Raw genomic sequence first — 14,954 nt, 5'->3', positions numbered from 1 at the left:
ATAGGCAGCTGGTCTTCAGCCGACAGAACAATATGGTCCAGTGCGCACAGTCGCTGGGCAGCCTCAAGAGACGACAACCAGACAGACACTGAGCTGGTTCGGTTGTGGTATGCGTAGCCTGCAAATCCGAATGTTCCCAGTCAACCGTAGAGCGCCTGATTCAGTGTCTTAGTCGGAAGAGAGAGGATGTTGAATCGCTCTCGAGGTTTATTGGCAGCTTTGTACACCGAGGTACTCTGCCCATTGGTTGTAGGGCCCTGGGAAGTGGCGGCGGCTGTACGGGATGAAGTAGCTGTCGGTGTTGTATGCCATTCATCGGTCTGTTGAAGGGATGTATTTGTGACAGATGTACACACCCGTTTGGCCGCAGGAGAGGATTAAACCTCAGTAGTAACTTGGGCCGCACCTTGGTCCGATGACCGCTTCGATAAAGTAGAGGGGTCAGCCGGGGGTAGCGGGAACGGTAGCGTTACCGCCATTGGCAGCGGGCGTCCAGTGCCGGGTTCGAAGCGACGTCAGCAGCAGCCAGCGTGCTCCAGGCTGAGTGGATTGCGCTACAGACAGCTTTTCCGACATGCGTGACATAAATCCACAGCGTCGCACACGCCAGTGACTGAGAGATTAGGCCGAGCGGTTAGGCGTAGCGGAGAGTGGTTAGGCCTAGCGGCCGGTGGGCGGGATCCGAGGCAGAGGACAACCTTAAGGGGTCATCCTTTTGCTTGCCGTCGGGCCGTGGAGAGAGAGAGAGAGAAAAGACTTTATTGAAACACATCCTGCGTGTTAGGAACCGGCTCGACCGCGCAGGGCTCGTAGCTGCTCCCTAGTCTAACTTATAGATTTCTATAAGTCCGGGTGTAGACCTCGAGGCTTCGTGCCCGCCTTGCTCGGGCTACTTGAGCTCCCCGTCCACTTCCTCCCCTGTCTGGGGTCGGTCGTGTTTGGGTCGCTCTTTCGCCTTTGCTTGGCTAAGGCCGCTTCGAGCCGCTGGATGACCCTTCTTTGGTGGTTGATGTCCGTCGAACACACACACTCGCGCACATCCGGTGGGTACGTGTCTCTCGAGCACTGCACATTATCCCCCCCGTCGCGCACTTCACTTTCACACCCCCACATGAGATGGGATAGCGTCGCTGTCTCGCGTTTGCACACACTACACGTAGCGTCCTCGAACAGGTCCGGGCACATGTGGCGCGCCAGCGCCGGTGTCAGCACGGTTTCTGTCTGTAGTTGTCGAAACCTGACTGCCTCCGCCCTGGACAGTTCCCTGTGCGGGGGCGGAAAGGCTTGCCTCTGGTCGCGGTACCATCGCAGGACCTCGCGGTAGTCGGTGATGGGTTCTGCGTCTTCTTCCTCGTTGTGGTCTTGTTCGGTGGGATCCGATGGGGCTTCCGCCACGGCTCGGCACTTTGCGAGTTCGCGAGCCGCGGCATCCGCCTCTTCGTTGCGATTCCCTGGTTCCCTGCCTGCGTGGGCCGGGAACCATTTCAGGGCTACGGTGGACCGGATGGGTGCCGTCCCTGTTTCTGCGATCTTGGCCGCTGTCTTCCACACCACGCCGCGGGCGAAGTTGCGGATGGCGGTCTTCGAGTCGCTGAGGATTGTGGTCGTTCCCGGGATGCGGAGGGCTGCTGAAATTGCAGCCTCCTCCGCTTGGCTTGCCGCCCGGGTGCGGACCGTGCTGGCGGTTAGCAGTTCCCCGGTTGATGCTCGAATGGCCACCGTCGTGAAGGCGTCTCGCTTTCCGCGACACTTGGCCGCGTCCACGAAGATCGCGTTGGCGTCTTCTTTGTGCTGCCGGGCAAGCGCTAGAGCGCGCGCCGCCCTTCTGCCCAGGTCCCTTTCCGGGTCGGTGTTCTTGGGCAGGGGGTAGACGACGAGTCGCCTGACCACTTCGTCCCGTAGCGGCACGAGGTCGGCGTCTCCTGGTCCGTTGTGGATCGTGTTCGTAGGCTCCTGGGTTTCGCCAGGGGGTTTCAGGCCCGCTCTCGCGAGCAGCCTTCTGCCCACTACCGTGCTGCCCAATCGCGTCAGCTGAGACGTTCGTTGCGCCTCGCTGATCTCTGAGAGCGTGTTGTGTGCTCCCAGAGCCAGCAAGGCCGTTGTTTTGGTGCCGTGCAGCAGCCCGAGGGCTCCCGCATATGCCTTGCGGATGGCGGCGTCTATCTTCTGCCTCTCCGCATTTGTCCATCGGTGGAAAGCCCCCGCGTATGCTGCGTGGCTGATCACGAACGCCTGCAGCAGACGCAGGAGACTTCCTTCTTTCATTCCTTGTGTTTGGGAGGATATCCGCTTCACGAGTCTCGTGGCGATGCCCATCTTTGTGACGATGTGCTTCGTTGCTGTACCGTTGGTTTGCACCCCGTCCACGAACATGCCGAGGACTCTCAGCCCCGGTACGTGCGGAATGGGTTTCCCGTCGCTTGTGTGGACGACGATGTTGTTGGCTGCTTCTTCCGCGGCCTTCTTTCGATGCCTTCCGGTTGGTGGCATGATCAGGAGCTGGGATTTCTGCGGCGAACACCGGAGTCCCGTGCCCGAGAGCGCGGTCTCCACGGTGTCCACCGCTGCTTGGAGGCTGGCTTCGATGTTGCTGTCGCTTCCGCCCGTCACCCAAATGGTGATGTCGTCGGCGTAGATGCAATGTTTGGTGTTGGAGTCGAGCTTCTCCAATCCTCTCGCAACCTCGATCATTACCAGGTTGAAGAGGAGTGGAGATATCACTGAGCCTTGCGGCGTGCCCACACTGCCCAGCGTGCGCTCCTCCAGCTTCTCGCCTCCGACTTCCAGCCGAGCCGTGCGGCGCGTGAGAAACGATCTTATGTAATCGTAGGATCTTCTTCCTAGACCAAGCTTCGATACCTGAGCCAGGATCGCCGAGTGCTTGACTTTATCGAATGCGCTCTGCAAATCCAGACCCAGGATCGCTCTGTTGTCGTTCTTGGGCGCACCTCTGGGGGGTCCAGGATTTCTCGTTGCAGTAATATCATGGCGTCTTGGGTGCCGAGCTTGGCTCGGAACCCTAGCATGGCGTCGGGGTAGAGTCCGTGCGTCTCCAGGTAGCGGCTCCATCGGGTGTTCAGGACGTGGTCCAGCGCCTTGCCCACGCATGACGTGAGCGAGATGGGTCTTAGTCCCTCGATGCCCGGTGGCTTGTTGGGTTTCGGTAGTAGGACCGTTTTGGCGGTCTTCCATGCTTTTGGTAGTTGACCCTGTCTCCAGCATACGTTGTAGTATCGGGTCAGGGCTGCGATGGCCGCGTCGCTTAGGTTGCGAAGGGTTTTGTTGTTCACTCTGTCTGGCCCGGCCGCCGACCGGAAGTTCAGATCTTGTGTTGCTTGGCGGACTTCCCATTCTTCGATGTCTCGATCGAGCTCTGGGTTCTGTGGGCCGGTGTATTCTGGGTGGTCTTCGTGGTCGTTGAGACGAAGGTACTTTTCGTTTAGACGCTTGTGCATCTCCTTCTCTCCCATCTGTTTGGCAGTAACGTGCAGTATTTGTGCCATGCGACTACTCTGGAACTCTCGGCTTTTGCTCTCGTCCATGAGTTGCCTGAGTAGTTTCCAGGTGCCGCCCCGATGTAGTTGCCCGTCTGCTTGGTTGGATAGGGCGAACCATTGTTGTGCGCAAAGTTGTCGACTATATTTCTCGATCTCTCGACCGAGGTTCGCCACTTTCTTGCGCAGAGTGCGGTTGTGTCTCTGTATCGACCGTCTCGCCTCGAGTAAGTGAGCGAGTCGAGTGTCCATACGCTCTATCTCTTCCGATGTTTCGATCGATTCGGTTGCCTCTTCGGCAGCCGTGTATATTTTGGCTGTCCATTCCTCGATGTTCTCGACTTTTGTTACTCGACTTCTCCGACGTCTGTGTTTCGGAATTTGTTCCAGTCGACCAGTTTTTGCGATATTGTTCTACCTCCCGGTCTTTCATTTCTTTCGTGACCAAGAGGTATCGTAAGTTCGATTATGAAGTGGTCGCTTCCGAGGTTGATCCCCGTGTTCTTCCATTTGGCCGTGCCTCCCGAAGGTAGTACAGCAAAGGCCAAGTCTGGGTTGGTATAACGGGCCGTCGACGTACCGATGCGCGACGGTTGTGTCGGGATCATTAGTAGTGTGTATTCGGCTTCACTTGCGTCGTCCAAGAGGCTCCTGCCTTTGGCGGTCGTGTGAGTGTATCCGAGTTCTGTGTGTTGGGCGTTGAAGTCGCCGCAGATTATTGCTGCCGCATCTCCTCCTGTGTCCCTGCCTGCTTGTGCAGCGGCTTCTTTGGTCTTGTGCAGTAGAGTTTTGAATTTCTGCTTGCCGTGCTGTGGGTTGCTGTAGACGTTGGCTACGAATATCGTTGTCGACGTCTTTTTTCTGCCCTTGGGGTTTCGGGATTTCTTTCCGCTAAGTGCAATTTCAGTAACACAGAGTTCTATGGCCGAATCTCTATTGCCCAGGAATTTGTTGTGTTTTATACACGCTATACCTTTCCTTACAAACGTGCACACTCCCTGCGCTGCCCCTTTGCCGCACGTGCGAGCGCTCGGTGGCGCCGCATACGCTCGGTATCCGGGCAGTGATATTCTTTGCAGGTTCTCTTCATGCGTTTCCTGTATCGCAATGACATCTGGAAGCTCCGAGGTGTCGAGTGATCGCAGGTGCTGTTGTAGTATTGCTTTCCGGCATCTGAAACCGTTTGCGTTCCAGTGCCAGATCCTTATGACGCCTTCTCTGTTGCGGCGTCTATCCATTATTGCGGCGGGATCGGCACCGCCATCGCGGTCGAATTGCAGTAACGTTGCACCGCTGATTCGACGAGCGGTGGCAACTTCTCTTCTATTGCCTTTAGTATGGATTGAGTGATCTTGTTCGTGAGGCGTTGCTCAAGTCGGTGCTCGAGGTTCTCGAAATTCTTGCCCCATCTGTTGACAATGGTAGTAAGTTGTCTAACTCGCTTGTTGAGGCCGACGTAGTCTAGGGGTTGTGTTCCCTCGTGTTTCGCCGCCGGACGATCTGGTAGGACTGCTTTCTGCGTCCTCGTCCTCGCTCTCGCTTTCGCTGGCGCTATTGATGTCTTCATCTTCTGCCGTTGGTTCTAAAGGCTTCGCCGTGGTAGGGGTTGCCATGGGAAACTGGAAGGTCTTGGGTATTGTGGTTGCTATGGCGATGTTGGGAGTACCGTTTCCGGTTCCTTTCCCGCCATTTCTTTGCTGTTCGGCTGTCGTGTTGTTGCTCAAGGTCTTATTCTCTTTGAGTTGTTCTATTGTCTTTCGCTGTTGTGCGATTGTGAGCTGCATCGCCGCCATTTTGGTTTGCTGTTCTTGCAAGGTAGTTTTCATCTTCCGCATGGCTATTTTTAGCTCGTCCATGTTCCTTTCGCATTGTTGTCCACATTCCCCGCTACTCTTTCTGCCGTCACTCACTTTCTCGGCTTCTTTGTTGCGAGGTGTCGGCGAGGGGAGACTTGCGTCATTCCCTCGTGTCGTGGATCTCTCTCTTCTCGTTGTTATTGTCTTATCGCCGTTGGCCTTGACACTCTCTCCCCTCTCCTGTTTCTGCGCCTCGCGCCTTCGGGAGGCGGAGCGCTGTCGCTGGGTTGATTTCGTCCCCGCGCTATTGACGTCAGCCCACGTCATACCGTCGTTTTCTGACGCCATTGTCTTCCAATCGCGGCTCGCCACGTTGCTTCCGTTATGGCGGCTGTCCAGTTCGGGGAAATCATCCCTTCTGGAGAGTCTGACCTTCGGGGTTTGCAAGGGCGTGGGCGCCATTTTGGCGTTCGTTCGGGCCTCGGCGTTCTGTTTGGCCCACTGACGCTGCTTGATCTGAATTGGCGTCTTAAACTTGTTCTTACAGCTACCCGCGCCCGTAATGTGGGAGCCGCCGCAGAGCCTACATTTCGGCTTGCAGTATTCTTTATGGTCTTCGCCGGGATTCTTTCTGCCGCACGCAAAGCAGACCCGTGCGTTTGGTGTTGGGCATACGTCTTTCCTATGCCCCACTTGCCCGCAGATCTTGCACACCTCCCGATGTTGTCGGTATAGCGTGCACTTGGTGACAAAACCTCCGTACTGTACATAGTGCGGTACCTTTTGTCCGTCAAACAGTATTACTACCGATGTGGAGTTACCTAGTCGGTGCGCAGCCATGGCTGTCGGATTGTGCTTATTGACGATGCATCTGCGGATATCTTCCTCAGATTCCTCGTGCCCAACTCCGCTGATTACTCCGCGGGACGTGTCGTCGGGGGTAGAGCGATATGCGTAGGTTTCGTACGAAGCCTCCCCGATCGTTAGCATCCTGATCATTCCATATTTGTTAGCTCTGCTCTCGCAGGGCGTGCTGAGTACGACAATATTCTGGGCGACATTCGGGGCTATCGAGTCCTCTTCTGCCTCCTCTCTGGCCACGTTGGCCGCCGTAATAATGGCTCCTCTCAGTATAGTCATGGTTGTGCTTGCCACGACTAACCCTCCTCGCGGTCTGATCACCACTCGGAATTCATCTTTGCAGGCGAAACTTGGCATGCGTGCATTCTTCGCCATACTGGCGTTGACTTTGCTCACAAACTGCGCTTTGGCTGCTCGTAGCTTCTCTTCCTTAGCTTTAGTGTTAGGAGCCGAGATGCGAACACTCGGCTTACCTTTGGGTTGGAGTCTTCGCTGCGGTGAGCTTCCCTCCGATGCCTGTTGTTTCTTGGCACGGCGTGAAACTACAACAGTCCACCCCGGGCACTCTGTCGACTGTTGCACGTCCTCGTTGTCTAGTCCTTCGAATGTTCCAGCGTCGTCGTCGACGATAATGTCGTCCGCGACGTCGGGTTCACTCTCGGGTGCTGCAACGGGTTGCGTAGTCGTGGCAGTAACGACGACCGTCTTCCTCGCCTTGTCCCCGGCTTCATTGCGACTGGCCTGGTCGCGGTGCCGCTTGCGAGTCGAGTCGGATCCGGCTGCGGTTGTGTCCATTTCTTGGATTTATTCACACTTGTTCTCCATTTCGTCGCGAAAACACGCGGCGAACGTCGGGGCGGCCTCCAAGGTCACCCGGGTAGCTTCGGCAGCCGCGCACGTGGCCGCCGCCGCCGCCGGCGGCGTTAGGCTTAGCGAGGTCGGCTCCACGCCGGACGCTAAAATTGCCGTATCTTCGCCAAAATTGGGTAAAATGGCCCAAAATTGGTATCCACGTATTCGTTGAGTCAAAAGGAACACTCACGTACCAAAGTTGATCCAGTAGGGGTCGATGATCCGCTGGAGGTGAAAAAACAGATTACTGGAGGTGAAAAAACAGCCGAAAACACGAGTTCAGGGGAAAACAACGACCAAAGGAAGAACACAAACCAAGCTCTGCTTTGTTGTCGTCAAACGCTCGGCAAAAAAAGAAAACAAAACGACAGGGTGGTTACGAAAGCGATGCGCACGGCATTCGGCTTCTGTAACTTACGCCTTGGCTTTCTGGTTATTTTTTGCAGATAGGGTTTAAAAACGCGTAAAAATTAACAAAAACAAGTGATTATAATCAATGCCTAATCACAATGTGGGCTTTCACATTGCCCTGAGTCGTATGCATCAGAACATTCTGATAATGCAAACTTCCGATAATTTGAAAAAAAGTACAGGGTTCCTCCGAGTTTGAATTCTCGCGGGTCAACTGTATGTATCTGGTGCTAATGGGTTTTACCGCAATTAGCATAACCATAACAAGAGGTATGTGTGCGTTATGTCGTAAACCACACGTCACACTGTGGTAATTTGTTCTTATTTGTGCATGCCGAACAATTTTTCCTGACTTGTAGGCAACAGCATCAAGCTTAACCTTACGGCGGAAGTCGAAACGTATCTCAGAGAAAAATATGGCAACAAACTCCAATCATTCGGTTTGACTAGCAGCTACAAGTTCTGGAATGACTGGCAAGAGTGGAGACTCTGGGATTACAATGATTACCGGCAGTAAGTACACTTTTCAGCCGAAAAAAAAATACGCTGAATACCAAAACGAATCCCTATTTTACCGTGCTAGTTACTTCAACGTGTTAGGCAAAATCAAAATCGCAAAGTTTTTTCAAAATGTCCATTTTTCGTTTGTTGTTTTGCTAGATGTGGAATTTAATGGGCGTGATTTTGCAGAAAAAATTCTTTGTAACGAATTTCCTTCGAAAGATACAGAAAAAAATGTGAAGCCACCCGGCGTGTATAAAACCGAAACTGAAACTGCCAGTTTATTGTGCAACACTAAAACACCCTGGTTTGGAGTTCTTAGGTAGTGATTTTGCACTCGTATGATGTAAAAATTGTATTCATGCCCTAATAGCGTTTTAAAACTTTATTGAATAATTAAAATCATAAACATCTCCCAAGGCCGATGCGCGATGTTTTGCATGTGTTGTTTGGGGTCGCGCAAGGCTTGAGCCATAGCGAAGCAGCAGGATTTAGTTCTACATAAGCACTGAAGGACACATCACCACGCACTTTTACAAGTTTGAAATTGTTTATTTGCATGTTCCGTCATCGTTCTGTACTGTGCCAGCAGTAGTTACTGTAAGGTGGTGGTTGTAAACTTTATTCACAAAGGTAGAAGAGGAGGGGGTGGAGTCAAGGGTGGAATCCTATTTCCAGGACTCCAGTGGCGAAAGCCCCTAGCTTGGCTCTTTCCAGCAGTTCTCGCTGACTGGAGAGGTCCGAGCTGGACAGTGCCGCTTCCCAGGACTCCATTGATGTCTTGTAGTTGTTCTGTTGCCATATGGTCGGGCAGTTCCACATAGTGTGGAAGAGATCTGCCTTCTGATGGCATTTCTGGCATTCTTCGTTATACTTATCCGGAAACATGAGTTCTAATCTAGACTTATGTGGGTAGGTATTTGTCTGAATTTTCCTAAGATTTCTGGCCTCCTCTGCGTCTAGTAGAAGATGAGGTGTCGGCACTGCTTTTCTGGTTAGTCGGCATAACCGGAGTCGGTCGGTAGCCGCACTGTATGGAGGAAGGGCGTATGAATGCTTAGACTCCCCGCGGTCCATGATTTGCTTCGCGAGGGAGTCCGCTTTTTCATTTCCTTCCAGTCCCTGATGGGCCGGGGTCCATATTATTTTGTGTTTGCCTTTCGGTGTCAGAGGCATTATATTCTTTGCTGTTCTAGGAATTATTCCGCAAATTAGGTTATATTAATCGATATCATCGTGCTCTTCAACGCAAGCACCACATGCGCTGTAGCACTTCAGGAAAGATAGGGCGGTACGCCGGCGCGGACGCGGACTATGCATGCTGAGCTGTACAAGAGTGGCGTCCTGCTTCCGTTGAGAATGTGTTGCACCAACTGTGGCTTTCTTGGTTGGTAGGAAACGCGAGGCTCTGTTTGGGGTTTTCGCCAGTATTTTTATACCAAAGCATGGCAGAACCATAAACGATCGGGGGTCGCCACCAGGCACGCGCTGATGAGCGCTCGGCATTTTTACGCTCCTCGTAGTTTTCGCCGTTTTTTCTCGCCAAGACAGTAAGCATGCCACTCACATACACACATATACTGCAACAGTACAGACTCTCCCGTAGGACACTTCCTCCGCCACACGCGCAACTCACCCGTGAGGAAGCCGCTGCATGGTGCCAGCTACAGAGTAGCATGTTTCCTAGCCTCTCGCTCCGGCACACATTCTACCCTACCATGTACCCATCCAGCTGACCTTCATGCGGAGGACACCCGAACCTGCATCGCTCCACATTAGACAGATTTAGTTAGGCGTTCCGGGCGTTAGCGTATTGCTGGCCGTAAAGCGGAGCGTACGCTCTTCGCGAAGCGACCATGGATAGTTTTAGTACAGCGTTTTTCGTAGCGTGTACTAACATTTGCGGCGCCTCCTGTCGAACCCAACGCGAAGTAGACAAATTTTGACCTTTTTTACGTGGATAACCAAGGCAAGCTGTAGCTTGACGGCGTTTTATTTTTCCAATGCGTTAACGCTGCTTTCGATTGTAAAAATCTTGCAAGTATGATAAAAAAAAACGCCCTCTTACCTTGATTCAGTATTAGGGAAAATATGATACACCCGTCGCGATTGTTTTTCTCAACTTCGCAATGCCAAAGTTTTGAAGCAACACGCAGTGCTCGGTGTACTCACTTTATTCAGCTCTGAAATATGGCAGGTCCACGGGACAGACACAAGTGAGCATAGCATGCGGTGCTAATGCGACGCGCAAAATGAAACAGCGCGTAGGCTGGCACGGCGGTTTAGTGATACACTTCACCCGGGTGTAGCAACTCAATAAAATATACGATGCGTTCCTATTACTGACTTCCTCTTATTTGTGGAGTCCAACTAATCCTTCACGTTTCACACGGGTAGCGCAACGGTCTCAGCTTGCACCCGAGGGTGTGACGACGGCGCAGGCGAAAATTCTTGAATGCCCGAAATAGGGGCCGCCGATCTGCGCCAACACTGCGCGCATTCCACCACCGCGACACGCACACCAACACCTCCACCCGCTTCGGGAGCCATCCGGGTTGTCCTTGGTGCTTCATTTCTGGCCTGTATGCCTGTTGGAATTGAAACGTCGTCGCCTAATGACAAACACACCCGACGGTCCGCGTTTTCAGTCGTGGAACCTCCGGCCGCCGAAATCGCCGAGGCAGCAGCCATTTTGGAAGCAAGGTGCTTTCCCGGAGGTCCGCAGCGCCCCGCAAGCGCCCCAGAGGATACGCTCTCAGCCGTTGCGGGCGTAGCACCGCATCGTCAGGGCGTTTACGTAGCGTACTGCGCATGCGCAGTCGCGACCCGCCCCGCCGGGGCGTACGCTCGTGCGGAGCGCGCGCCCAACTAAATCTGTCTATTGGAATGCCGCAAACGCCCGACCCAATTGCCTATACCCAGTCCCCCCTCCCGATGGGAAGCTGCTCTTTCCAGCTCAGCCTTGTAAGACGATCGTGGACTGATAGACCGGGCAAGACGCATCGCAGCAGCAAATGGGACCCTGGACTAAGGGCACCACCCTCTGAGAGCTGAATAATCTGACTTTATAATAAAGTTTTCTACTACTACTCGCTAAAGCCACAACGTTTGCAGGGGAAGGTGGGCCGTCACCGTGACGCATAGGCTCACGAGCGCTCTGCACTATGTTGGTATTTCTAATTCACGCGTTACGCGTAAGGCGCCCTGGCCATTGCGCGCTCCGCCACCGCTCAACCGTCCAAAACTCGCTGCCAGCTTTTGTGGCGTGTCGTCGTGCTTGCTGTTCGCCTCACCAGTTCCAATGTGTTCCCGCCTAAAGTGGGGTGCAGAGAACAGAGTTCGAGAAGCTGGTTGCCGCCGGTTTGTGTGCATGCTAACGATTTCCACTTTGGGAGAGATGTGAAATCCTGGGGACAATAGGATCCGTGCCTCTCAGTCAAGGAGAACTTTCAGAGCTAAGTTCGGAAATCCATGCGAGCTGAAACAGCCGGGTCTCCGGCCAAAGGCCGCCAGTTCTGCTGTTTCTCTAGCCTTACAGCTCTAGTTTAAGTTGCGCCAATATGTTTTGGAGCTACATAAGATACGTGTTTTTGATTTTGGCAGTTCATTTTTGTAAAATTTTCACTATTATAGATTGTGAACATTTCGGTTTCGGAAAATTCCGCTCTGCGAGTTGTCTTCATTTAGAAAATTTTAACGGTTAATTGTGTTACTTCCACCAATTATACATATTCGTGGGAATGCGGCCCCTATATTGTTCGCTCATTTTCGCTATTTTTCGTTTCGCCAGATTTTAATCAACAATCTTTTCCGGTGATTTCTCGTTCAAGCTTAGGTTCTTGTACCAGATGAATAAAACGCACATTTTTAACCTCGCGTGCTCAGTTCTGTATATGTTTCCTTTTTATGCGTGTTTTCCTTAAGTTTAAAAATATAATGCTGCATTTAGTGGACCTGCAGAGCGTTAACGGGTTTCTCGATTTTGAGTATTTTTTATTCGTATTTCTAATGTTCTTTTCCCAGATTTTTCTGTTTAGTCTTCGTATTTTAAAAATGTGTCAGACACGTACTTTTTACCTTATCACTTTATTTCTTTCAAACATTTATAGAGAGAAGCTTCCACTGCCTCACTAAACGTGTCGTTGATCTTGCTGCACGTAAAGATCCCCGGGTGGTCAAAATTAATGCGAAGCCCTCCACTACGGCGCAAGACCTGTGTAGCGTCGGCACATTAAACCTCATAATCGTAATAATCATCATCATCATCTTAGGGCTTCGTTTGTCCAAGTGAAATGCCCTGCAGAAATCAAAGTTTAAACGCACTGCAGGAAAGCGATGGTGATGACAAGACGACTGCGGGAAAGCCAACTTTAAGCACAATGAAGGAAAGCGAGGATGCCGGTAAAATACGTTCTGAACACACTGCAGCAAACACAACTTTAAACACACTACAGAAAAACGACGGCGACGACGATGATGATGATGAAATAATTTTCTGATCAGGCTTAGACTTTCGCTTTCGATTGAGGCGGTGTGGCTCTGGACTTTGCTCATTCGAAGTGGACTTTGGCGTTGCACTTTGGCAGTTTGTATTTTTGGACTTTGGGAGAGTGAATTTTACGCCTTCGATTTCCCTCACGTTGCAAAAAAAAAAAACCTTCGCGGTTTAACCAACCTTTTTTTTAAAAAGAAGCTTTGATATTGTTTCTCGTGTTTCTTGGATTTTCCAGATTTCTGTTCGACGTGTCAGGTCCACTGATTATGAATTTTTGCGAACATTCAAGGCGTTATAGGGTTGGCCATGTTTTGCTATTTTTTATTCCTATTTCCAACGTTATTTTCCCGGCTTTTTCACTTCATACTTCTGCTTTAGACATGCAAAAGATGCATACCTTTGACTAAATGAGTTTATTTGTGTAATACCTTTATTTCATGTTTTTTGCGTTTCACAATTTTATTGAACAAATTATCTCTGTTGATCTCTGGTTATAAGCATTGAGTTTGTTGCTTCCGCCAATTAGGCATGCTTGGGGACAGAGAGAGAGAGAGAGAGAGAGAGAGAGAGAGAGAGAGAGAGAGAGAGAGAGAGAGAGAGCGATCTTTTATTGATATAAAGGATTAGAGCGCGCTGGTGGCCGTCCTGAGCGTCGCGACGACTTCAGCCGCTCGAGTCACGAGCTCCTTCTGGAGCTGGGAGTCCCAGCGCACCAACACCTCCATACACTGTTCATGGGAATAAATGGGACGGAATGGGTCCTCTACACAAGCCCACATTTGGTGTTGGACCGTTGCCCTTTCCACGAAGGGGGGTAGAGCAAGGATGGGTAGAGACAGGGGTGGACAGGATGGGGTGTGGCTCTGCGGGGTAGAGATTTCGTTTGGAGTTGACTCTAGAGGCATTCCTCCTCCAGAGTGAGGGATGAGTGAGCGGGGGGAAGCTTGCGGCTGGAAAGGCGGTAATGCTGTGTGACCTCTCTGAATGTGAGGAGGGTGTTCTTGATCGATTTGGCTGCAAAGGAGGGAACAGTCCACATCGTACGCCCGGGGGAACAGTGCTGCGTCGGCCATGTAAGCCGTCCCTATTCCTCAAATGCCTGTGTGAGCCGGGAAATATTGGAAATAGACCGTGTCGCATGGCGAATTTCAACGGAGCAGTTTGTGTGCCGGAGCGGGAATGAGCCCTTTGGCAAAAGTTTCTGCGGCCGTTTTCGAATCCTAGAACGTAACTTCAGGGTTGGACCTTTGAGTTATGGTCAGTGCACTTTTGCCTCTAACGCACAGAGTTACACGGCCCCGGCAGTGCGGGTGGTCGGCAAACAATGTTAACAATAATATCGCTCGCAACAATAGGCACCTCTGAAATATTCCAAATATCACTGTACACTGCCTCGTGCACAAAAGTGACAAATCAAACCTTGCTAAACTAACTACGAGTGACTGACGTCTACTACTTTTGCGTAAATTGTATGAAACCAATGTCAGAGACATCCTTTTTAAAATATAAGAGCCACTTGTTACACACTACAATTTCGCACCGCCAAAAACTGTTTTAACTTATTAATGAAATGTGTTCGGATACAAAGGCAATTCTTTGGTACGTGTAATAACTCTTGCACCCTACAAATATAGTCCTGAAATCCCAATAGTAGCTTATAAGATCAAAAAAAGTGCTGCCACTGATACCATTTTAAATTTTTTTCAGGTACCCCATAACAGCAACAACGAATACAGTTAAATGCGCGGGAAAAAATTCAACAACTTTTCAATTGGTTCCGGCACGCCAATGCGAAAGGAAGTTTGTTTGGAGCATTGATCGTAGCCTACGGAGCCCTTTCACTATGCTTTCTAAAGTAAAAGTGCCTATAATTGGAAACTGGAGAAACAGACAAGTTGTAACTTTGAACCTAAACCAAACTAAAATAGTATATAGAATGGTAAATACAAGCGCCAGATACTGTATACCCAGCGACAGCCTTGTAAAAATGTTTAATCAGGTACGTCTCTTCGTGTGACATTCCATTACTGCTGAATATTTGTTTTCTAATATCAGGCTGACGCCTTTCTCTGTACCACTGAGTGCACACATTTTTATAACAGGAGTTGCTTTGAGGCACAACGGAGTTGCGACTATCTCCGAGGGAAACTCCTCAAATCATTGCACTTTCCAGTGCGTCTTGCGTTCTTATGCAATGTTTGTAATATGATATTACGTGTAATATTTCTGCGTAATATTTGGATACAAGGAGCCCAATTCTGTAAAACTAGAGGCCGTTGTTTTCAAATGACGCGGTCGCGCCATGCAAATGCATGTGTTGCCCGTGTGTGGCAGTCGATTTCAGGTTTCGGGGGAGCTCATTGAGCTACAGAAAAGCCCGGTAGCCAGGGCGTGAAGCGACGAGCTAAACGACGGGGGCAGTGCGTGTCGCTTTGCGCCCTCGCCACAGGGCTTTTCTGTGGCTCATTCACCTCCCACGACACCTCGAGGCGACGGCCACACACGGACAACACATGCATTTGCATGGCGCAGCCACGTCGTTTG

General features: G+C 51.3%; 1 long non-coding RNA gene across 1 annotated transcript in view; it reads left to right on the top strand.

The window, feature by feature from the left end:
* Positions 1–14,398, top strand: part of LOC144173520 (uncharacterized) — a 31,307-nt gene extending 16,909 nt beyond the window's left edge. Inside the window, exons 3-4 of the long non-coding RNA XR_013323308.1 lie at positions 7,774–7,927; positions 14,118–14,398. This is a non-coding gene — a long non-coding RNA (uncharacterized LOC144173520). The remainder of the gene's footprint in view (positions 1–7,773; positions 7,928–14,117) is intronic.
* The last annotated feature ends 556 nt before the right edge of the window (positions 14,399–14,954 follow it).

Source organism: Haemaphysalis longicornis, unplaced genomic scaffold, assembly GCF_048455015.1.
Source record: "Haemaphysalis longicornis isolate Haplotype H1 unplaced genomic scaffold, Haemaphysalis longicornis Haplotype H1 scaffold_3, whole genome shotgun sequence".
NCBI lineage: Eukaryota > Metazoa > Arthropoda > Arachnida > Ixodida > Ixodidae > Haemaphysalis > Haemaphysalis longicornis.
Note: the sequence above shows the minus strand (reverse complement) of the source record. Positions and strands in the feature narration are given on the sequence as shown.